This window comes from Lynx canadensis, chromosome A1 (genome assembly GCF_007474595.2).
Source record: "Lynx canadensis isolate LIC74 chromosome A1, mLynCan4.pri.v2, whole genome shotgun sequence".
Classification (NCBI taxonomy): domain Eukaryota; kingdom Metazoa; phylum Chordata; class Mammalia; order Carnivora; family Felidae; genus Lynx; species Lynx canadensis.
In genome coordinates, this window is record NC_044303.2 from 147,893,550 (window position 1) to 147,917,982 (window position 24,433).

A 24,433-nucleotide genomic window follows, 5' to 3' on the forward strand; every position below is an offset into this window, starting at 1 on the left:
AGAAGAATCTTAAAAGTATGACACCCAAAGCAAAGGGCATATCCAGGAGTCTAGGTAATAATACTAAACTTCCATCATCAGGGTTTGTAAAAACCATCCTAATAACCACTGGCACCAAGACTATCCGTTCTACAAGGAAAAGGAAGTACTTGATAGGATGGAGAGAGCTGCGGACTCCATGGTACCTGCATCAGTCTAGGAGGTGCTTAGATGGGAAAAGGTGAAAAGAACTTGCCAGAAAACAGATTTCATCACTATTAAAGGAAGAACATTTGAATATTCAGAGCTGTCCAAAGATGTCTAGGAGATGGTGAGTTCTGTGTCACACAGCTCTTCACGGAAAGACACATTTACATATGTTCCATGGCTTCTCTAGAAGCATGAAAAAATCCCCTTCCTTAAATTATACCAAGGCAAATGTAATATAATTTTTGAATATCATACATAGATAAGTTTGAAATATGTTTTTAAGTTTATTTATTTTGACAGAGAGAGAGATGGAGAAAGAGAGCATGAGCACACTCAGGTGAGGAGCAGAGAGAGAGAGAGGAAGACTTCCAGCACAGAGCCTGACATGTAGTTCAATCTCACAACTGTGAAATCATGACCTGAGCCGAAACCAAGAGTCAGAGGCTTAACTGACTGAGCCATCCAGACACCCCTGAAATATTTTTTGTTATGAGATTAAAAGTAATTTCTAACATTTGGGGTGGCTCAGTGGGTTAAGCATCTGACTTCAGCTCAGCTCACGATCTCACAGTTTGTGAGTTCGAGCCCTGCATGGGGCTCTGTGCTGACAGCTCAGAGCCTGGAACCTGCTTCAGATTCTGTGTCTCTCTCTGCCCCTCCCCAACCTGTGTATGTGTGTTCTCTCTCTCTCTCTCTCCCTCCCTCCTTCAAAAATAAAAACATTTAAAATAAAAAAAAACACATAAAAATAAAAGTAATTTCTAACATTAAAATAAAATGCTGTTAAACTTGAATTTTAAAAAGAAATTATTAATTTAGAATTTGAAAGTAATTAGCTTCACGTTTAAATGATCTTTAAATTATGATCCTTGTAGACATTAATCTAGATATTGTGTTAAAATTAATATTTATGTCCTAAAATTGAATTAATTACAGTTATTATAGGTTTTTAATTAATTTCTTAGGTTATTCTTCTTCAGTCTCAATGCCAATATTAAATTAAATACAAGTCTTTATGCAATATATGTGTCTGGGTTGGACACATACAGGTGTGCATATACATTTTGCAGTTGGGTTATTGAATAAATATGAAAAACTGTTCATAGATATGGCTGGATTTAGAGAAGGGATATATAAAAAAAATCAGATTGCCATGCATGCTAATTTAATTAATTGTATTCTTTCTAGGGAAAGCTTATCTGTCCATAAAAATAGTTTAAAATAGTAATAAGAAAAGATACAGTAACAAATAGGTATTACATATGTGCCCTTTGTTAAAATCTTTGCATATTTTACTTATAAGAGATCTCTCTCATCATTCCTGTTCAATATAGCACTGGGAGCTATTGCCAGAGCAATCAGGCAAGAAAAAGAAATGGAAGGCATCCAAAACAGAAAGGAAGAAGTAAAATTGCTTTTCCTTGTAAATGACATAATCTTTCAACTAAAAAATCCTAAAGAGTCCACCTGAACATTATCACAATAAACAAATTCAGTAATGTTGCAAGTTATAAAGTCAACATACAGAAATCACTTTTGTTTCTGTATACCAACAAAATAATTGAAGAAGAAATAAAGAAAACAATCCCATTTACAGTAGCTTCACAATGATAAAATACTTAAGAATAAATTTAACCAGGGAGGTAAAAAATCTCTGCACTGAAAACTATAAAACACTGATGAAAGAAATCTTAGGAAAACACAAACAGAAAGAAATTCTATGTTCATGGGTTGGAATAATATTACTAAAGTGGCCATGATACAAAGTCATGTATAGATTCAATGTAATCCCTATCAAAATTCCAATTACATTGTTCACAGAAATAGATAAAACAACACTAAAATTCACTGGAGAAGACCCTAAACAGCCTAAGAAATTCTGAGAAAGAAGAACAAAGCTAGAGACATCACACATCTGGATTTCAAATGTATTACAAAGTTATAGTAACCTATATAGTGTGTTAGTGGCATAAAATCTTAGAGGAAAAGCTTTTAACATTTCACCATGGAATATGATGTTAGCTGTGGATATGATGTGTGGGCTTTGTCATGTTGAGACACGTTTCTTATTTAACCAAACTGTTTAGAGTTTTTATCATAAAATGATGTAGTTTTATCAAAAGATTTCCTGCATTCAATGAGAAAATCATATGATTTTATCTTTCACTCTATTAATGTGGTGGATCACTTCTGCTGATTTTCATGTATTGAACCAACCTTACAAACCAGGAATAAATCCCACTTGATCATGGTGTATGATTCTTTTAATATGCTGTTGAATTTGTTTTTAAATATTTGTTGGAATTTGATATTCATCTTTATATTCATCTTTATTCTTCATTTCTGGAGGACATTTTTGCAATATACAGTAAGAGGAAATTTTTATTTTCAGTATTTGAATATACCATCCCATTCTTTCCTGACTTGTATGGCTCTGCTGAGAAATCCTGACAAATGGGGGTTCTCCTGTATGTATTTTTTTTTTTTTGGCTTTAACAGTTTTATTAGAGAGTGACTTGAAAAAAATCTTTTTGAGTTGAATTTGGGAACTATGAGCTTCATGAATTTGGATGCCCAAATCTCTCCCCAGATTTGAAAAATCTTCAGCCATTATTTCTTTAGATAAATGTTCTTCCCTGTTCTGCCTCCATTCAAATTTTGAGACTCCAATAATTTACAGATTCTTTTTATGTCACCCATGGCTCACGTAAGGCTTTCTTCACTATTTTTTTCTTTGTGCTCCTATGAACTAGATAATTTCAAAAGTCTGTCTTCTAATGCACAAATCCTTTCTTCTGCTCGTTCTACCTTGTGATGCTCTCTATCGCATTTTTCATTTCATTTACTGTATTCTTTAGCTTCAGAGTTTTTTTGTTTTTGTTTTTATGATTTTTCTCTTTGTCCGACTTCCTTTTTTATCCACATATTTTTTTTCCTAATTTCATTGAATTGTCTTTCTGTGTTTCCTTATAGTTCATTGACCTTCCTTAAAACAGCTATTTTGAATTCTTTATCAGGTAAATTCTAGATCTTGATATTTTATGGTTGATTACTGGAAAATTATTATGTGGGTCAAGTGAGCAGAACTTAGGGGTTGCTTGTGGTCTAGTTGTGGGCAGACACAGGCCTGGCATCCCCAGTGGCTTGTGGGTGGGTATCCTAATGGAGTCTGTGAGAGCAGTTAGTAGGATCTGTGTTACTTTGTTACAGTCTGTTCCAAGTCCCAGCAGCTGTTCTTCCAGCCATGCAGCTCACAACTCAGTACTCTGGATGAGGCAAAAGAAAAGTGGGTCTCCTTGGTATTATCCTTCACAGTTGGGGAAGCCTGGTGCTCACTCACACACTCACACTCTCCACCCCTACCCCCATGAGAAAAATCATGAGCTGAGAATGGTTGTCTCAGCACTGGCTTATGGTCTCTTGGAAGAGGGGTAATGTAACTAAAGTCAAACTGTTACCCTTACCTTCTCCAACAAATCCAACCTCAGATTTTTTTGTTGTTCCAAGATGTGCTAGAACCTCTGTGCTGGACACCTGGAGTTCTACAAAAGACTCTCTTACCAGTGGGTAACTGTGTAAATCATTGTTCTTCAGGGGCTTTCAAACCATGGCTGTGAAGGACTAGAAACACTAGTCTCTAGGAAGGACTAGATGGGTCACTTCAGGGTCCACAGCCAGGACTAAGTTCTGTATACTTACTACCCAATGCATAGATGGGCAAGATTCCTTCTTGGTTTCTTAGTATATGGTGCTGTTGATGGAACCATAGTCAAAGGAGTCTATAGTCTAGTCTTCAGGACTATGGAGCTATTGCCAGCTCTATAGTCAGAACCACGGTTGCAAGTCAACCCACACCTGGGTGTGGGTCTGTATTCTTTGGCTGCGTTTGGTGTTTCACAATCTCCTACCTGGATCTCCAAACTCCAACAAAGGTACTTTTGTCCATGGATGGATGCAAAATTGTTCTTGTTGAGGGGAGAACATGAGTGAGGAATGTCTTATTTGGCCACCTTGCTGGAGTCACTCACTCCTATTATTTTATGTTGACTTTTTCAAAAAGATCATTTGCTAGGTATCAGTGATTTAATTGACACATAATCTTTGTCTATGAAAAATAAACCTTCCAATTTGAATTATGCACATTAAATCTGTAGTATATCTTGTTCTAAATGTGTATTCAAATGACGTGAACGTATGTCTTTTAATGTTTACAAAAGTTATTCTCACACCTGTAATTACTTGATTATTCCATGTTACAATAGAAAGTTTTAATATTTTCCAAAAAATACCATCTTCCTGGGGTGTGTCCCTTTGTAATATGACATTGTTGGTACACCAATTATGAAATGGAGTCTATTTCTCTAACCTCTTGTACCGGGATGGTCTTGATTCTCCTTTCTTTGGTCAATACAATGCTGTGTGAGTTCTGGAGCCCAGGCCATAAGAGGCTTTGGGGCTTATGCTGTCTCCATCTTGAGATCCTGAGATCACTATGTTTGGAAGAAGTGTAGCCAAACCTACTTGAGCATAAGAAGCCAAATGGAGGAAAACTTAAGTACCCCAGGTGACCCCAAAGTCCAGACATGTCTTTGAAGCCATTTGGACCATGCAGTCTAGTCTAGTCACCTTCCAGCTAGATGCAGCCACATGAGTGAGACTAGGCAGAACCAGTAAAGGAAATGCTCAAACAACTCTGAATTGTGAGAAATGGTAAATTGCTCTCATTTCACACCACTAAGATGTTGTTTGTTACACAGCAATAGATAACTGATAAATTTCCTTACTCATACTATATTGCATAATAGGACACAAGAAGTTATCGTAGGTGAAAATCAATCCAGAATTTATTTTTTTTTTAATTTTGTAAATGTTTGTATTTATTTTTGAGACAGAGAGAGACAGAGCATGTGCAGGGGAGGGAAGAGAGAGGGGGAGACACAGAATCTGAAGCAGGCTCCAGGCTCCGAGCTGTCAGCACAGAGTCCGACACGGGGCTCAAACTCATGGAGTGTGAGATCATGACCTTAGCTGAAGTCGGATGCTCAAACACTGAGCCACCCAGGCGCCCCCAGAATTTATTTATTTATTTATTTATTTTATGAAATTTATTGACAAATTGGTTTCCATACAACACCCAGTGCTCATCCCAAAAGGTGCCCTCCTCAATACCCATCACCCACCCTCCCCTCCCTCCCACCCCCCATCAACCCTCAGTTTGTTCTCAGTTTTTAACAGTCTCTTATGCTTTGGCTCTCTCCCACTCTAACCTCTTTTTTTTTTTTTTTTCCTTCCCCTCCCCCATGGGTTCCTGTTAAGTTTCTCAGGATCCACATAAGAGTGAAACCATATGGTATCTGTCTTTCTCTGTATGGCTTATTTCACTTAGCATTACACTCTCCAGTTCCATCCACGTTGCTACAAAGGGCCATATTTCATTTTTTCTCATTGCCACATAGTATTCCATTGTGTATATAAACCACAATTTCTTTATCCATTCATCAGTTGATGGACATTTAGGCTCTTTCCATAATTTGGCTATTGTTGAGAGTGCTGCTATGAACATTGGGGTACAAGTGCCCCTATGCATCAGTACTCCTGGATCCCTTGGATAAATTCCTAACAGTGCTATTGCTGGGTCATAGGGTAGGTCTATTTTTAATTTTCTGAGGAACCTCCACACTGCTTTCCAGAGCGGCTGCACCAATTTGCATTCCCACCAACAGTGCAAGAGGGTTCCCGTTTCTCCACATCCTCTCCAGCATCTATAGTCTCCTGATTTGTTCATTTTGGCCACTCTGACTGGCGTGAGGTGATACCTGAGTGTGGTTTTGATTTGTATTTCCCTGATGAGGAGCGACGCTGAACATCTTTTCATGTGCCTGTTGGCCATCTGGATGTCTTCTTTAGAGAAGTGTCTATTCATGTTTTCTGCCCATTTCTTCACTGGGTTATTTGTTTTTCGGGTGTGGAGTTTGGTGAGCTCTTTATAGATTTTAGATACTAGCCCTTTGTCCGATATGTCATTTGCAAATATCTTTTCCCATTCCGTTGGTTGCCTTTTAGTTTTGTTGGTTGTTTCCTTTGCTGTGCAGAAGCTTTTTATCTTCATAAGGTCCCAGTAATTCACTTTTGCTTTTAATTCCCTTGCCTTTGGGGATGTGTCGAGTAAGAGATTGCTACGGCTGAGGTCAGAGAGGTCTTTTCCTGCTTTCTCCTCTAAGGTTTTGATGGTTTCCTGTCTCACATTTAGGTCCTTTATCCATTTTGAGTTTATTTTTGTAAATGGTGTGAGAAAGTGGTCTAGTTTCAACCTTCTGCATGTTGCTGTCCAGTTCTCCCAGCACCATTTGTTAAAGAGGCTGTCTTTTTTCCATTGGATGTTCTTTCCTGCTTTGTCAAAGATGAGTTGGCCATACGTTTGTGGGTCTAGTTCTGGGGTTTCTATTCTATTCCATTGGTCTGTGTGTCTGTTTTTGTGCCAATACCATGCTGTCTTGATGATGACAGCTTTGTAGTAGAGGCTAAAGTCTGGGATTGTGATGCCTCCTGCTTTGGTCTTCTTCTTCAAAATTCCTTTGGCTATTCGGGGCCTTTTGTGGTTCCATATGAATTTTAGGATTGCTTGTTCTAATTTCGAGAAGAATGCTGGTGCAATTTTGATTGGGATTGCATTGAATGTGTAGATAGCTTTGGGTAGTATTGACATTTTGACAATATTTATTTTTCCAATCCATGAGCAGGGAATGTCTTTCCATTTCTTTAAGTCTTCTTCAATTACCTTCATAAGCTTTCTATAGTTTTCAGCATACAGATCCTTTACATCTTTGGTTAGATTTATTCCTAGGTATTTTATGCTTCTTGGTGCAATTGTGAATGGGATCATTTTCTTTATTTGTCTTTCTGTTGCTTCATTGTTAGTGTATAAGAATGCAACTGATTTCTGGACATTGCAGAATTTATTTTTAAAATGATACTATAAACATAGAACTGTACTAAGATGCACAATAAGAAAAGTTAAAGAGAAATGATCTGTCAGCCAAATAGAATGTGAAATTTTATTTCTTATAGAAGGTACACAGTCAGTATTTTCAAATTAACAAAACATACAATGAGGTATACCATTATCTCAGACAATTGCCCAGAATGCCTACAAAGAAAATGAGAAGATGAAAGTAATTATCCTGTTAAAGTAGATACTGTTTTTCAAAACTTCCTCAATTGAAGAAGAGACAGAATGAGTCGAGATTTGAGTCACCATACCGTGCATTAATTCTCTGATTCTTGGACAGCTGGAATCTAACAGCATATGTTAATGCAGAGGACTCTGTATTGATTTAATTTATAACCTCCCTTTTGAAGATTCTAGGTCCTTTATGAGTTAATCCAGCAAATGTTGATTCCAGCTTATACTTGTTTTCAATATATCATAGAAACCTGTTAATATTTAATCAATGTTTTCTAGGTACATTGACTCTCGCAATTTACTTCTCTGTAAAGTGAACATTCTCATCTCATGGATATTAACAGAACATGATAGAATGAATTTAACTTTCAATGATCCAAACATTTTGAAGGCTGCTCCATGGAGGCACCATTTAGACTCTGAGTATCTCTAAGATTTAAGTGCAATCCCATTTATCACTGTGTTCCAGGGGCTAACATTTTGCAATTCTGTGGCAGAAGGCAGTTATTCAATAAATGTTGGCTTGTTGAATGAATGATCAAAGGATAATGACTATATCTAAATATTTATAGTCCTGATTCTTGGTAGCTATATGATTCCGAACTTACATGATCTGCCCCCTCCTTATGTATGTCCCATAACATAAGAAAAATATTGACATACACAGTTTTCCCAGGAAAATTAAAATATATTAAATGATATTTTTTGAATAAAAACTAGTGAGGGAAAATTATTTTCAAAACATATGTACTGATTTTGTTTATCAAAACTGTGACATACAAATATGTTATTGGAGGAGAAATAGAGTAGTAAATGGGAAAAAGTACTTCTAAATTGTAACATTTATACCAGAATGGAAAAAATCTCTGCAAAAGTCTAGAACATATAAAAGGAAAACCTATTCAGTTTTATTCCAGTATTATTTTATTCCAGTTTTATTTAGTTTTATTCCAGTATTATTTCACCACTGTATCAGTTTCCATGGCCATGCTCTTTATTTAGGATTACTGACCTGTTATTCCTCCATTGCATAATCATGTACCTTTTTCTCCAGGAGGATAGGACACAGGGGCATCTCAAATAGAGAGATTTCCAGTACCCATTATCTTCCACTGTCCTATGACTTTGAAAATGATTTCATCTCTAGATAGTTAAAAAAATTTTTTTTCAGAACATATTGATTTGTAAAAGCACTCTGTGGTTTACTTGTTGAAAATGCACTTAGTACTAATAGCATGCTTCTTCTTTGCCCCTGATATTACAGAAACAGATCATTTTTCCAGAAATAAAGACAGAAATATTTTCGTTTTGGAAGAGACTATCTTTTTCCTCCATGTATATTTGGATTGAGGCCTAAAATCTTTTAAGATTCATTGTTTAAAAGAAATTAGCCTGCAAAATTAAAAAGTAAACATAAAAAATAGTAATGCTAATGAACATGGCTAAGTATAATTCACAATTATAACAAAATATATGAAAATGATCTTTGGATGTTTAGAGGTAAGCTAATGGAAATATGTGTTCAAGATATCTTCATTGTTACATAAACTTTACTAGTTTAGACTACTGCCAAATAATATACAATAAAAATATGTAGTAGGCAAACATTAGATATGAGTGATGCTATTCTATGATTAATTTTGCTATTTGTGGGATATAGCATTCTTCTATAAATAATCTCAGATTTGGGTATCCAAATACATAAAACAGAGCAAAGGTATATTGAGTTACCATTTTCTGTATTAATTCTTTCCAGGGTTTCTCAGTATAATGCTATCACTGATCACACAGTACATATTCCTTACCCAAATGACTAAAAAATAAATCCAGAAGTATAATTGCAACTGTTCCTCCCCTTTTCTTGGGTAATCTCATTTTAAAGCAATTAGGAAGACAAAGTAAAGTTGGCTTTTAGATGGAAGGGAAGGGTGGCATGGGGAGTCAGTCCCCAACCCAGGTAGAAAGGGTGCCCTGCTGGAGAACAGCAGGCTTACATTGAAATTTTTGAGAGAGAAGAAAAGTTCTTTGCATGATACTTGTAACTCTTCTCTACGTTTGAGGTTGTTTTAAAATAAAAATGTCAAGAAATATAATTATGGAACTTTGTGCTTGCTTAATTGCAATAAAATAAAAATAAATCTGATTTAAAAGTTTCAAATAATTGTCTAAACTGTAGATTGGATATGCCCAATAAAACTTCTCATCAAGTGGTTTCTTTTTTTTTTCTCCCACAAAGAAGCCTGACTACATTTTCAAATACTTGTTTAGATTATATGAAGATGGCAGAAACCATTATTTATCCTGGATTTTAATGTATCATTGAGCAGTAAGATAGGTAAACAACTCAATGAATGCTGACTGACTGAAAATTATAAACTATTAACACTCAATATGTATTGAAACAAGTAATACAATGCACACAGCCAGTTACTTCACAGTCTTTTGGAAACAATCTAATCACAACTTTAAGCTTAGAAACCTATTCCTTTTAGGCAGTCTTATTTTATCTGTAACTTGGTATTTTGTATGTAGAAATAAAACTGTTAGAATGATTAAGGATTTTAGAAATGGATTAAATCAGACCATCATTATGTGGTGATGGTCTTCAATGACATGAACTAAAAAAATAAGCAATGAGCGTGGATAATCTTGTGTTGACTGTGAAGTGTGATAGAGACAGAAACAGCCTACTTCTATCTCAGCATTTATTTGAGTAAACACAAGTGAACACAGCTCTACATTCTTTCTAAAAATAGAGCAATTTCTCAAAGGTCTGACCACTTACGTATTTTTTGTTATAAACCTATTTATGGATCTCATATTTTTTCAGTTACAATGGATTTTTGTATGCAGTGATTGGTAGGTAAGAAGCTTAATAAACTTATTTTAAAAAGTGTTTAACTTTATTATTTGCTTACACGTTTAATATCTTAGAATAAAAACAGATGAATTAAAACGTGCTAAAACTCAATAGACACTATGCATTTGAATAGTGTTCATATATGTGTAGAGCAAATAGTGTTAGGAGCTGAGGTCTATTTTCTGTAATTCTTCACTTACTTGGTAAGTGTGGTTGATGAGATTATTTTTTTAAACAAATATTCAGTGTCTCTTCCCCACACTGTCATGAAAGAGTATATTTTCTTTTACCCAAAGATGTTGGGTTGGCTGTGTGACTTTCTTTGGCTCCTGTGGTATTAGTGGAGGTGACGCAAGTAAAAGTTTGAAAACTGCTTTGAGGTTGGACTTGCTTTCTTGTGCTCTACCTTCTGCAGAGAGAACATACCTCAAATAGTTGTTGACCCAAGGAAGGTTACATTCTTGTGAAGGAGGTAGAAAGAAGTGTATCCTTTATTCAGAGGTAGTAATACAATTGAAGTTCTTTATCAAGTAAGTACAATAATGTAGAGGGATCATAGGGAGAAAAGAAAAATCTGCAAATGGCAAAGACAGGAAAGGGAAGTTGGGAAGATGAAAAAGGGAAATTTGTAATAATACAAAGAATAGATATGGTAATGTCATCTAATTAGCAATTTTAGTCCAGACAGTTGCAGAAAAGTGTTACCACACACTCTAATATTGTATTATATATTCTGATACATTATAACATCAAAATATAAAAAAAAATATGGAAACTTACATTCTTTCATCCCCTTATATACATAACAGTCTTAAAGTCGATGCTGATGCATCTGTTTACATTATCCATATAATTATTCTAACTCTCCACTCCCATTTCTTATTAAAAATCTAATTCAACTAAAAATTGAAGGGGATACATATTGACACTAATTGGTAAAAAAAAAAGTCTGCTTTGGAAATTTAATTTTGAATATAATCTGAAGAGCACAAATGATTATGTGTGATATTAAAATTTAATATCAATATTGCATTATTCCATTATCAAATTATCACTTAAATGAGCCTGGATTGGATTTATTAATTTGATATATGGGATTTCTTTGCAATATTTTTCTCAACAATTATTGAGGTATAGTATATGAGATTTTAATTAATATATATAATCTTTATAAGGCAGTTTAAGTTCTTAAATTTTCATGTTTTTCTTCTGTTTATAGGCTTTTCTCCAACTTTTAAGATTCTTTTATCATTCATTAAATCATTCAAGTAAAATTTTTGACATATTGAAGTTTCTTACTATAGAAGGCTGACAGATTAAAAAAAATCATCTCATTAATTAAATTAAATGCACAAAAAACATCATTCAATTTTTTCATTGATTTTGTGATGGTTTTAAATTAAGTTTATTCATTCACCAGGTATTGACTGCCTTTTGTGCATTAGGCATTGTTAAGAGGCAGCAGAACAAAATATTTAGCAAAACTATGTAATATTTTGGCTTTCATGGAACTTAAAATCTAGGTAAGGACAGATAATTAACCTAAAAATTTCACAAATGAAAATTTTGCCTGTTGGTCAGTGCCACAAAGGAGAAGTACATAATAAAATGAGAATCCCTTGACTTAGTTAGTCAGGGAAGATTTCCATGAAGTGGTGAATGAGCTGAGGTCTAAGAAAAAGTAGATGCTAGGTCACAAGGGGATAGTCATCATATTGTATGCACATAGGAAACCATATGTGAAATGGTCCTAGGCAGGAGAAATTGCTGGGATATAAACTGGGGAAGGGACAAATAGCTACTACCATTGTGTGTATGGGTCTAGAGTCAAGGAGAATAATATTGCAAACACAAATCCAATTTAAAAAGGCCATCATTTTGGTTATAATTTCATATTATAATTTGGTGCTATGCTAGAACCGTAGGCCATAGCTGGTATTTTTCTTCAAAGTCAAAATTACGCAGCATGGGAATTACCTCAAGTCAGTAGACTGCTTCGCTCATTTCTTTGATTCTGGCTGTGTATAGCAAAGAGAATCTTTGAAGCATATGGTGGGAATGGCTTGTTTATTGCTAAAACAATGCTATATAACAAACTACCCTCAACATCCAGTGGCTTAGAACAGCTATGCAGTAAGTATAGTTCACAAATACACAGGTAGGCTAGATGATTCTGCTGGCCTCAACCGGACTTACTCTTGGGTCTCTGACCAGCACTTTATCTGCCAGAAGAGTCTTATGATCTCTTCTGGGCCTTTGTACATTTCTGTTGGCTATTAGAAAGCAGCCTTAGCTGGAACAACTAGGGCGATTCAGCTCTGTACCAGTTGCCTTATCTTCCAGCAGGCTTGGCAAGAGAGAGGAAGCAAGAGAGGAAGCCACTCCTTTCCCAGTGGCTGGAACAAGTTACATGACAAGAACCAGAGTCAGTGTAGAGAGCATCACCAAAAGGCATGGGTGATGAGACTGGTGAAAAATTGGGACCATTAATTGAAATTATCAACCACACATGACATCTGGAGCAGGGACTGTGGTATCAGTAAAACAGGAGCACTCTGCTTTTAGTGAGTTTTCTAATAGGTTGTAGAGCCAGATAATGAAACCCCAAAGTCAGTGTGGCTGGAGCACAGAAAGCCAACGCTGGCAAAGTGGGAGTCAGACTGGAGAGGTTGGTCCGATGGGGAGTCTTATTTCTGAAGAGAGTGGAATTTTTTTTCCTGAGTGAATGTATAAAATAAACAATAAACTTTCCTATTAGGGAAAAATTACAAATTTACAGAGAAACCAAAATTAGTTTCTTTGGTATGTAATATTCCAAGAATAAGACTGAAATTTAATCATTCTAATGAAACAAAAATTATAAAAATCTCATTCTAATACATAAATCTACAATTTGACCTTAATTTAAATACCCTTTTCTTCTGATTCTTTGATGTTTTTAAATGGAAAAGAATTTTCCTATTAACTTCAGTACAAAAGCTGATTTGTTTTGTTTAAAATAGTTCAATTTGTTATGTTTTTAGTTTTTATGCTTATGATAAAATATGAGGTTTATATGGCTTATTCCTGTTTTAATTTTCCCAAAGTGTATTATCTCATTTTAATATTTCTTTTGATTCTCAACAATGCTTACTTTTGTTGGATTTCATGATATTTTTGAAGTATGATATACATGTAGAAAAGTGCACAGGACATATGGAGACAACTTACTTATCAAATTGAACATAGTTGTATAAGCAATGCCTCAATCAAGAAATAGAATATTACCACTGCCTCAGACACAATTCATTCATTCTCTCCCAAGAACTACCACTCCTTCCCCAAAGGCAGCCTCCATTCTTATTTCAATCACCATTAACTAGTTTTGCTTTTTTGAACTTTATGCAAGAAGAATGATATAGTCTGATTTATCTTGGTCAACTTTGTGTTTGTAAGCTTAATGCATGTTTTATGTAGCAGTATTTTATTGGCTTGAATTCTTGGATAGAATCCTAGACATGAATACACTATGACTGATGTATTCTATCATGGATGAACATTGGTTATTTCCAGTTTTGTGGTTATAATAAAATGGTGCTTTATTTGTAATCTTGTACATGCCTATTAGTATAGATGTGTGTACATTTTCAAGAGTCATATACATATGACTATATACTTAGGAGTACTGGATTTATGCCTTTCAGTACATACCTAAGAAAATTGGAGGGTAGATATACCTATGCTGTATACCAAGGAATAGTGGGAAAATACAAGAATATTAAGTTCACCTACAGTATATAATGCCAAATAGTTTTTTAGGGTGGGTGTTACTTATTTTCCCTTCCTCCAGCAATGTATATTTTTATTATTTCAGTTACTCTCAAACACTGGTACTGTCAGCCTTTATATAAGCCATTAATTTATTTTATCCATTCTGATACCTAAATAGTTAAATATAATTGAAGTTTTACTTTGTAATTCCCTGGCAAGGAAACAGGCTAAACACCTTTAATTTTGTTGTTGGATATTTGGATATCCTTTTTCCTTTCGTTTTGCTGCTGCTGCTGCTGTTGTTGTTGTTGTTGTTGTTGTTGTTGTTGTTTTGTGTTGTTTTGGTTTGGTTTTTTTTGAAGCACAACTTTAAGTCAGATTTTGCTTTTAGATTGTCCATTTTGTAGTGACTTTTTCTTCTGTATTGTATGTCTTTTTGTTATTGATTACAGGAGTTTAAAAATGTATTCTGTGTTTGAGTCCTCTACTGGGTATTTGTGGTATGAGTGTCCTTTCCCAGCGTGTGGCTGTACTTTCATTCTTTTATTGGAGTATTGATGAACAGAGTTCTTAATTTTAATGATACCCAATTTCCCAGTCTTTCCTGTTTGGTACTTATTATGTCCTATTTAAAATATCATTGCTTACCCCAAGATCTTCAGGATACTCAATTTTTTTCTTCTAAAATTATTTTACCATCCATAATTAGATTTAGAGCCTATCTGGAATTTATTGGATTTTGTATATATACAATCCAGTCTTCTGCAAAGAAAGATAAATTTATTCAGTCTTTTAAACACTAATACATTTTTCTTGCTTTATTATACTGAAGAGGGCCTCTGGTAAAATATTAAATAAAAGTAAGCACAACAATGAATCTTTTTCATTCCCATTCTCAAGGACAAAGTTTTCAATTTCACATTTTTTTAATGTTCACTTATTTTTAAGAGTGAGAGAGACAGAGCATGAGTGGGGGAGGCACAGAGAGAGAGAGGGAAATACAAGATCCGAAGTAGTCCAGGCTCTGAGCTGTCGGCACAGAGCCCCACACAGGGCTTGAACCCATGAACCGCAAGATCATGACCTGAGCTGAAGTCGGACACTCAACTGACTGAGCCACCCAGGCACCCCAAATTCACACTTATTTCTAATTTGCTTTAAAAACTATATAATCATGAATGGTTGCAGATTTTTTTCAAGTGTTTTATGTGTTATTGAGTTGAACATATTATTTTCTCTTTTATCTTATTAATATGATATTGTGAATTACAATTCATTTTCATACTGTTTAATTTTTAATTTTAAATTGATTTCAGTTATTTAAGCTGAAATAAATTGATCCTCTCTATATTATCCTTTTATTTTTATTTAAAAAATTTTAATGTTTATCTATTTTTGAGAGAGAGAGAGAGAGGCAGAGAGTGAGGTGGTGAGGGACAGAGAGAAGAGGGAGACACAGAAACCAAAGCAGGCTCTAGGCTCTGTGCTGTCAGCAGAGAGCCTGACAGGGATCTTGAACCCATGAACCATGAGATCATGACCTGAGCCAAAGTTGGGATGCCTAACCAACTGAGCCACCCAGGTGCCCTTTATATTATCCTTTTAAAAATACATCCCTGGATTTATATTAGAGTTTCCACAAAAACAGAAAATATCTCTATATCTATAGGGATAAAAGAGAGGGAAGGAGATGGAGGGAGAGAGGGAGAGAAGAGAGAGAGAGCACTGCAACTACTGATTATGATTCATATTTGGCAATTGTTTTCCTTAAAAATCAACTTGCCTATGACATTTCCCATAAATCTCATAAAGGTTACTTATAAAGTTTACCAAACTTCAGTGTCTGAATTCAGTGATACTCATCTACTCTTAGCGCCAAGGAAAGTAGTTTACAAACACAAAATTCCACAGTGCTTTGCAAAATCTTTTTATCCTTTACTATCACGACATCTCTATAGTTGACTATGGTGACCAGATATACGGACACTGTTAACAAGACTATTCACATTTCCACATGCCTTCTAATCTTGGTATTCTTTGTAGGAACAGTAGCATTCTATAGCAATCATAGAACATGTGTTGCTCTGTCCTGATATTCCGAGCAGGCCCCACATTGCTTAATGAAACCATTCAACTATTTCCCAAGGTAACCCTCCTTTTCATTCAGACAGATATTCTCTACATCTCTATTTCTTATTATCTTTATTGTATTCCCAAACATTATTCCAGCCTACCATTTATTGAAACAAAACAAAAACCTACTTCTTATCCTCTAAGCAATTGATCGGTTTTTCTTTAAAATCTTGCACAAAATTCACTTCGCAAGTTACTCAATTTTTCTCTGGCTCATAACTGAAGAAAAAAAGGTATTCTTATTGTATCACGTTTTTGATAGCAATAATAAAAATTTCATATAGAAGTTATAGGCTGAAGTTTAAATTATTATAAATGGAAACATTGATTAATCCAAGCCCATTTCATACTGAATCTGCACAATTCAGTTCACTTAAAATATATATACCGATAACAACTATACCTTAAGGACTTGAGAGAATAAAATATTAATAATACATGGTCACAGCACAAGCTTGTTATGTACATAATGATACAGGTATAAATAATTTATATAAGAACATACTAACAATTATAAACTATTAGAAGCATAAAGAGATGTAATGAAATCAGAACAAGAATAATAGTCCTGATAATTTTGGTAGCCAAAATTTTTGCATCAGTTATGCGGAACTGCTGCTAAAATTGTCAGCCAATCTATATTAGCCAAATGGATGACCTCAATCATTATTTTTTTTTCTTTTTGGCTTTCTTGTGAGGACTGTACAGTCATAATCCTTTTTTCAGCTTTCAGGAGGAAATTAACGCATCCATTAAATTTTTAATCCATGAGCTTGTTTTCCCAATTTCTAAAAATATCAGACATTCAGTCCATGTTTTTATAGCAATCAGAAATAATTTTTGAGCAGCTGCATTTTTCCCCTGCATCTTTCAAATTTGTTTTAGGTACTTTAAAATTAACAGATGCTTTTATTTCTCAGTATCTCGGTGATAAAAAGGAGAATAAATAGAAGTTTTGTAGTAGCCACTTCTCTTGACTGTACCTATTATAAGAACATATACAATATATAAAGAGAACTACTTAAAGCCATCTTGATTTCAGAATTGTTTATATTATTTATATTGACTTCTTAGTTTTAAGAGGATGAATACAATCTTATTTCCACAGAAAATCGAACACTGTCAGAAAAGATGGGATTGCAGTTGATTCTATCCTTTTGATGTGGGGGGAAAAAAAACCCCAGATGAATCAACATAGGCAAGAGAGGACTGACAGCAAAATAATAATCTACCATGTGCCAGGCATTATCGTAGACATGTGTTTCATTTCATTTACACTGTGATCCTTTCAAACATGTATTACAGTGCCTAATTTTAACTTACAACTCCCAATCGAACACAAAAGACATCTTTCTATGCACATGAGAACCTGATACAGTTTTATTGTCAGACTTTGGGAGCTTTAATTGTCTTTCATTGCAAAGGTCTTCATCTTCCAAGTTTTTGAAGATGGATTGTTCTTATATTCTTTCTTACGAGTTCCAGCCCTTGTAGATGACTGAAATTTAGACCAAATACTTCTCCTATTGCCCTAATAGTTGCCTTCAGTCTGCACCATGTTGTAATATCAATGTCAACACTGATGCCAATATTGACACCAACAGAGGTATACACACCCAAGAGCAAAAGTGGCACCAATGCTGATGTCAGTACTAATACATCAATAACAGCACCAATATCAACATCAGCACCAATGCTGACATAATAGTAACATCAACACCAGCACCATTGCTGACACCAATATTAATACAACACCAACACCATTATGATCACTAATACCACTCTAACCATGAATAATAATGCCAGCATCAATATCAATACAATTACAATACCGATGCCTTTAATTTATTTCACGTCTAGGGCAATACTAGCATTCTACCTGCTAGCATCCGTGTCTTTGTTGTAGGGTTTTTTTCTGTCCTTTAAATTTTTTTTAATGTTTATTTATTTTTGAGAGAGAGAGAGAGAGAGAGCAAGCAGGGGAGGAGCAGAGAGAGAGAGGGAGACAGAAGACTAGAAGTGGGCTCTGTACTGACATTAGAGTCCAACGCGCGCTTGATCTCACGAACTGTGGTATCATGACCTAAAGTGAAGCCGGACACTTAACTGAGCCACCAAGGCTCCCCTAGTATCTTTGTTTCAAGAGGAAGAAGCTGAGGCTCAGAGAGGCCATGTAACTCACTCATCATCTTAAGGTGAGCAAAGTGGTAGAATCAGAACGGGTTCTAAAGTCTGATTGCAACAAATGTAATATACTGTAGACCTCTTCATATTAGTTCTGAAATCTTTCAAGAAGAGTGTATTCTCCATCCCTTGCCCCACCTTGCCCCACCTTGCCTCATGTAGGCTTCTTAAAATTATACAGACATCATTCAGTTTTTGGCTTTCAGAAAGAAAGCCTCCATTCAGCTTTCAGAAAGAAATGAACATATTCATTAAATTTAATTTGAATTTCCCAACCAAACTGCAGAAATTTCTTCACTGATTGATCTTTCAACAATGTGTGTAATTGCTCATCTAGTCCCTCATTAAGGTTTCAGTGGGCCTCGGTTCTTCAACCACAGTTGAAGAATTTATTAAAATAGTTTTGAAGAAACACTTTTATATTTAGATTCTTAGCACAGAGACTTAGGGTCACATGTGACTTTTTGCTAATGTGCCAACGCATCCGACTATTAGCCTGGGAATCCTATTTTTCATGATCCCCAATAACCATAGTAATGCAAAAATCGCACTGTTTCATTCTAGACAAACTTTTATTTGCATTGTTCAGGACAGTCAATGGAGTTGATTTTGCCTCCCAATTCATATCACTAATACCGCCTTCTAAGCTTTTAAGTGTTCCAAATCCCCACTTTGAAAGAAATATTCAAGTGCCCTTGTAGCTCCTCATTATTTTTAATAAGTTCTCAGCAGCCAAGAGGCCACATTAATGGTTGAGAGACTCCTTTCCTTCATTTATCTTATTAAACTTTTATAACAACAAAGGAGTAAAAACCTAGGGTTTCCAGGTGCTCAGAGAAATACACATTGATAAGATCACATCAAGGTGGAAACCTCATGCTTTGCTTATCTCAAAGCAATCCCAAACAGTCATTTACTCTATGAGAGTCAGCTCCAGTCATGGTCTCTGCTTCCTCTGTCCAACTAATTATATTTTCCTGCCTCTACTTCCAATTGACAATTGAGAGTAGTCCATATTTTCAATTATTTCCTAATTTTTACCATCTAAAATATTCTTTCTAGGCTAGCTCTTTCTGATTGGTGTCCTATTTTTCTTTCTGCTTTTACAATCTAACTCCCTAAAATCATTGTTTATTCTATCTCCACTTTTTAATAACTCCCATTCACTTCACTGCTCAAACTTCTCGACCAAGATGTAGCTCCACATTTTCCATATCCTACTTTACTCTTTTATTCATTAGTACCTCTCATGTGTAATTTACTAGATAATATACTCATTTTCATATTTATTAGTTAACACCTGTCTTTTTCATTAGATGTAAGTTTGAACATACCCAGGGATATTCTCCACTCACCAAGCCCCCCCCTCCCAGATATGAAGGGGGGCTTCATAATTCCAAGTATGTAGAATAGTGACTGGTACAAATTAGTACTCAATTAACATCTTATAGTGAATGAAAGGCCACAGTATCTGACCTGTTTACTTCTATTCATGAAAACTTTAAAAATCATAGACTATATGTTACTAATTAATCTTTTTCTTCTCAAATCCTTTTAATGTATTCAAGGATGAATAAAATATTAAATTCTATGTTGCGATTACTTGTAAGTGAAGATGGAAGAGTTTCTTTGGTGTGTGATACTTAGTAAACATTTCCCACCGTGGTAGCAACTGTACTGACAAGATAAAGACTAAGATTTGATGAATGGATGCCATGGGGGAAAGCATTTCAGCTATGAGAAATAGCTTGAGTAAATGTGGAGAACTGGGAACGAATATGGCATTCATGAAGTCATCAGGGAGATAGCAGTCGAGAGCAAATATTACGCAAAGGAGAATTAATGTTAGTTAGTAGCTGGGGAGAGGCAAAGTATGGAGAACAATAGGGTCTGACCAAAACCCCTTGATTTTAGAACAAAAAAATAAATGAACAAATAAGCTCTCGATCTGGAAAGTGGAATGATAAAATACATGTTTTAGAAAGACTAGGCATTAACATCACTTGCAGTCTGTAACTTGAGATGTTCAGGGTACTAATGGAAAGTGCAATTAATAAATAATTTTTAGTAACTACTTCATGCCGAGCTCTGTCCTGAGTGCTTTAAATTTTTTATTTAACAAAAAGGTAATAATGCAATAGAATGATTTTTTTTTGTGAAAAATACATTAGTCTCCCACTCTTACAAGCAAAATTAGGACTCACCTAATAATATACTACATTTAGAGATATGGTCTTTTGATTTCTCAGATATATCTCAATGTTATGTGAAAATGTCCTGACTATAATGATAACTATATTCAACTACACCTGTTTTTTCTTTAGGCCAACGATATTACTTGCTAAAGTGTCCTATATTTGAAAGCATTTAATATGTGTTTCTGCATAAACTGTTTACTTTACAATATGAATGCATATATTTGTACATGTGCACATCCATATGTAAGCATTGTGAAAAAACCTATCTATTTCAGTATATTACATTTTAAAAGGTGTTGAGAATATAGTTACAAGATTTAGTAAAGATTGGCCAATTTTTTATGTACTAATCTACATATGCATTGTAGTTAATAGATACTTAATTGGATTTATTCATATGTTACAATGTTTTCTGTATAAGAATTCAATAATGACCATGATAGAATAGAGTATTCTATTAACTGATCAGTAAGGTTGCTGACTCTCTTCTTCCAATCATTTTCCGTGTTCTTTTAAAATATTTGGGAGAACTGGGGCGCCTGGGTGGCGCAGTCGGTTAAGCGTCCGACTTCAGCCAGGTCACGATCTCGCGGTCTGTGGGTTCGAGCCCCGCGTCGGGCTCTGGGCTGATGGCTCAGAGCCTGGAGCCTGTTTCCGATTCTGTGTCTCCCTCTCTCTCTGCCCCTACCCTGTTCATGCTCTGTATCTCTCTGTCCCAAAAATAAATAAACGTTGAAAATAAAATAAAATAAAATATTTGGGAGAACTAATTTACTTAGTCACCTTACTACAACTTTTCTGTCTTTATAAGAAATGCAGCAGTGGCCTTCGTTAGGATTTTTATTCAGGAAATAGGTACATATTTTTATCTATGTCCTCTAAGTAGAGTGCAAGGGATGTGAGTTAGATATAAAGAAAATGTTCTTGACAGTGTGAGCTGTTAAACATTGGACTAAGTTATAACAAGGGAAGGTTAGAAGACTTTACAAATGAGATGAATTATCATCTTAATAACCTAGCATAAAAGCACGTAAGAAATGTCATTCAAGATCAGACAAGTGTCTACCCAGCTGCTACCACAAAAATACTTAGAATGTTGTAGCTTCCTTCCCCAATATTAATCTTAAAAGAATGTAACTCAAGCACTCTTAGTTTTACAACAACACTTAACAGTATTTGAGGAGTGAATTTACTCCACTTTAAACATATTCATCTCTTCATCGAGGACAACTACTTTTAAGATATCAGATAATAATTTTCCTTATTATTTTTTGACTTTTGCCATTCAGGCTTTATGGATGGGTCCACAGTTAATTAACTAACATACACATTCATTCATGTGATAGAGATAATTTGAAATATCATTAATTAGAAGAAAATGAGATAGGCAATGTATGAACTCAATACAAATGGCACTTTTTCAATCTGATCTCAGTTAAAAATTGCATTCAGTCGTGAGAACAGAGACCCACAAACCATTACTGTAACAAGACAGGGAACTCTTTCAAAACAATATACAAAAATATACTGTAACGTGTGGGAATGGAATGGCAGGTCACAGTATCATCAGGACTAAAGATGCTTCCATTCTTCCAATTAGCCTTCAGTAGGATATACTTATTGTTTCATGGTCATAAGAGGGAAGCTAGAGCTCCACCATTCACATATATGTTCTAGGAAGGAAGAAGGGAAAAATCTAAGAGCAAAATTTACCTGCCAGACAGACATAATCTTCCTTTTAAAGTATCGTTACTTACAGCCTACCCAAGAAATTTGGCCAAAACATAATTACATGGCCAGATGTACCACTGCAAGGTGGCTAGAAAATATCATTACTAACTCAGGGATATTTCCTCCACAAATGAATCAGAGTTCTGTTAGTAAGGAAGCAAACAAGAAATGCACATTAGACAATGAAAAGTCTATGCCACATCTTCTACATATGCACCTTATGTTCATTGTACTATTCCCATGCTAATTATCTATTTCTATATTTCCTTTTGTTTGCTCTTTGCTGTTTATTCCCCCTGACTAAAATGTGCATACCCTGTTCGCTACCAGTTGAAATCTTTACGGGTTCTGACTTTAGATCTTTGTTTCCTCAACTGTTCTTTCTCTACATTTTCCATCTGCTTCTATTTATGACCTCTCCTTTGTTCATAAATATGTACTATGCTCTCCTTTCATAAAATAAGAAATCATTTCTTTCCTGATCTTAATTTGCTTTTCATCTACATGCATTTTTTAATTGTGTATTTATTAACAATTCTGGTTATTTTCTCTTTTGCCTTCCAGATCTAGTCTTCATCCTTCTTTACGAGGAAGATATTAAATTAATGGTTTTCAATACTTCAGGTGTCCTTTAGTTGTGGCAAAGAGGAAACTATAGGGGATAAGGGAGAATGAATGTAGAGTATTCATTTTCCCAATTCTATGCCTTAGAGACAAGTTTTAGGCTTGTGTGTCCTGACTAAAAGTCACTGTTCCTGTCAAGAAAAACCTGGGTTCCTGTAATTAATTATTTTATCCTAGTTCTTAGGTCTTAGGGGTAGTGACTGGTTAGCTGTAGTTCCCCTAGATCTGCCCCTATCACTGCAATTATTGTATTGCATTATATTATAAACTATTTTAAATCCTGATGAAAATTGACTCTATTTTTTTTTAAATTTTAATTCCAGTATACTTAACATACAGTGTTATATTCGTTTCCTGTTTTGTTACCATAAATTTGTTCCTTAACTCTGCCATCTGAATTACCTTCTTTGTTCTCCTTTCAGAGAAGTCATTTATTGCTACTTGACAATGTTAACAGACCTCTGAAGATCCATTCCAAATCAAGGACCTTTCCCTCGAAGAAATGGTGCACATTAGGAAAACATCTGAGAGAACAGAGGTGAGTGAAAGCCTTATACTAGAAACAGATCAGAAGCATAGGGCACAAAATGAGTAGAAAACTAAGCTTGTTTTATATTTATCAGAGAAAATTAATACTGCATGGTCAAGTGGCTTGAAACAATTTAAAGCTGTCACACTAATATATTTGAATCACCAAGCATTTTCATATATTCTATGGAAGCATGTTCTTTAAAAATAGCATTTGGTTATACCATAGATTACCTAGATGGATCAATGGAGAAATTAGTGACTTTTAAAATATGTATCATTAGGTATTATGAACTATGAAGTAACATTTACTCTAGAGCCCTGAAAAAAATGGAAAATTGCAGCTAAATTAAATATGGAAAACAATAAAGTTGTAGTTAAATTACATACAGCACCAGTAAAATATAAAATAGTTAAATATTTTATATAACACTACCTAAATGAGTTTCATTGGTTTTATTTCTATTGCACTCTTTAATTCTATTGAACTTCCTTCTTTAAAAAACATAGCACATATGATTACCCAAAAAAAATGCAAATATCAATTCATGATTAATCTTATGACATATTATTTGAAAATATTTGATATTATGACTAAATTAAAGATATTGTTCTTAAAGATTAAAGATGATGATATTTAGCAATGTTATTCTATGGGTCTAACTGGGTTTTTTGGAATAACAGTAAGAATGATATAAAACTAAATTCAAATTTTCAGCTAAATCTGTTTCTATTGTGTACATACAGTCAGTAGAAGATGTTGGTAGGAGGAATGACTAATTACATTAAAAAAATTCTCTTGATATAATATTACCAAGGTAGTAGTTTCAGACTAATTCAAAACAGTTTGCCTTTAACTATCTCTCCTTTGAGAACCACATGAGAAATGCACATGAGAAACGCAGGGAACAAGACCTGAAAAGATCCACTGAATGTTAATCATAATTACCCTTGGGTGGTAGGATTTCTGATGCTTTTTCTGTTTTTGTGTTTGCTCATTTGTGTTTCTAATTTTTATCTATGATAAATATATGTTCCTTATAAAATTAAAAA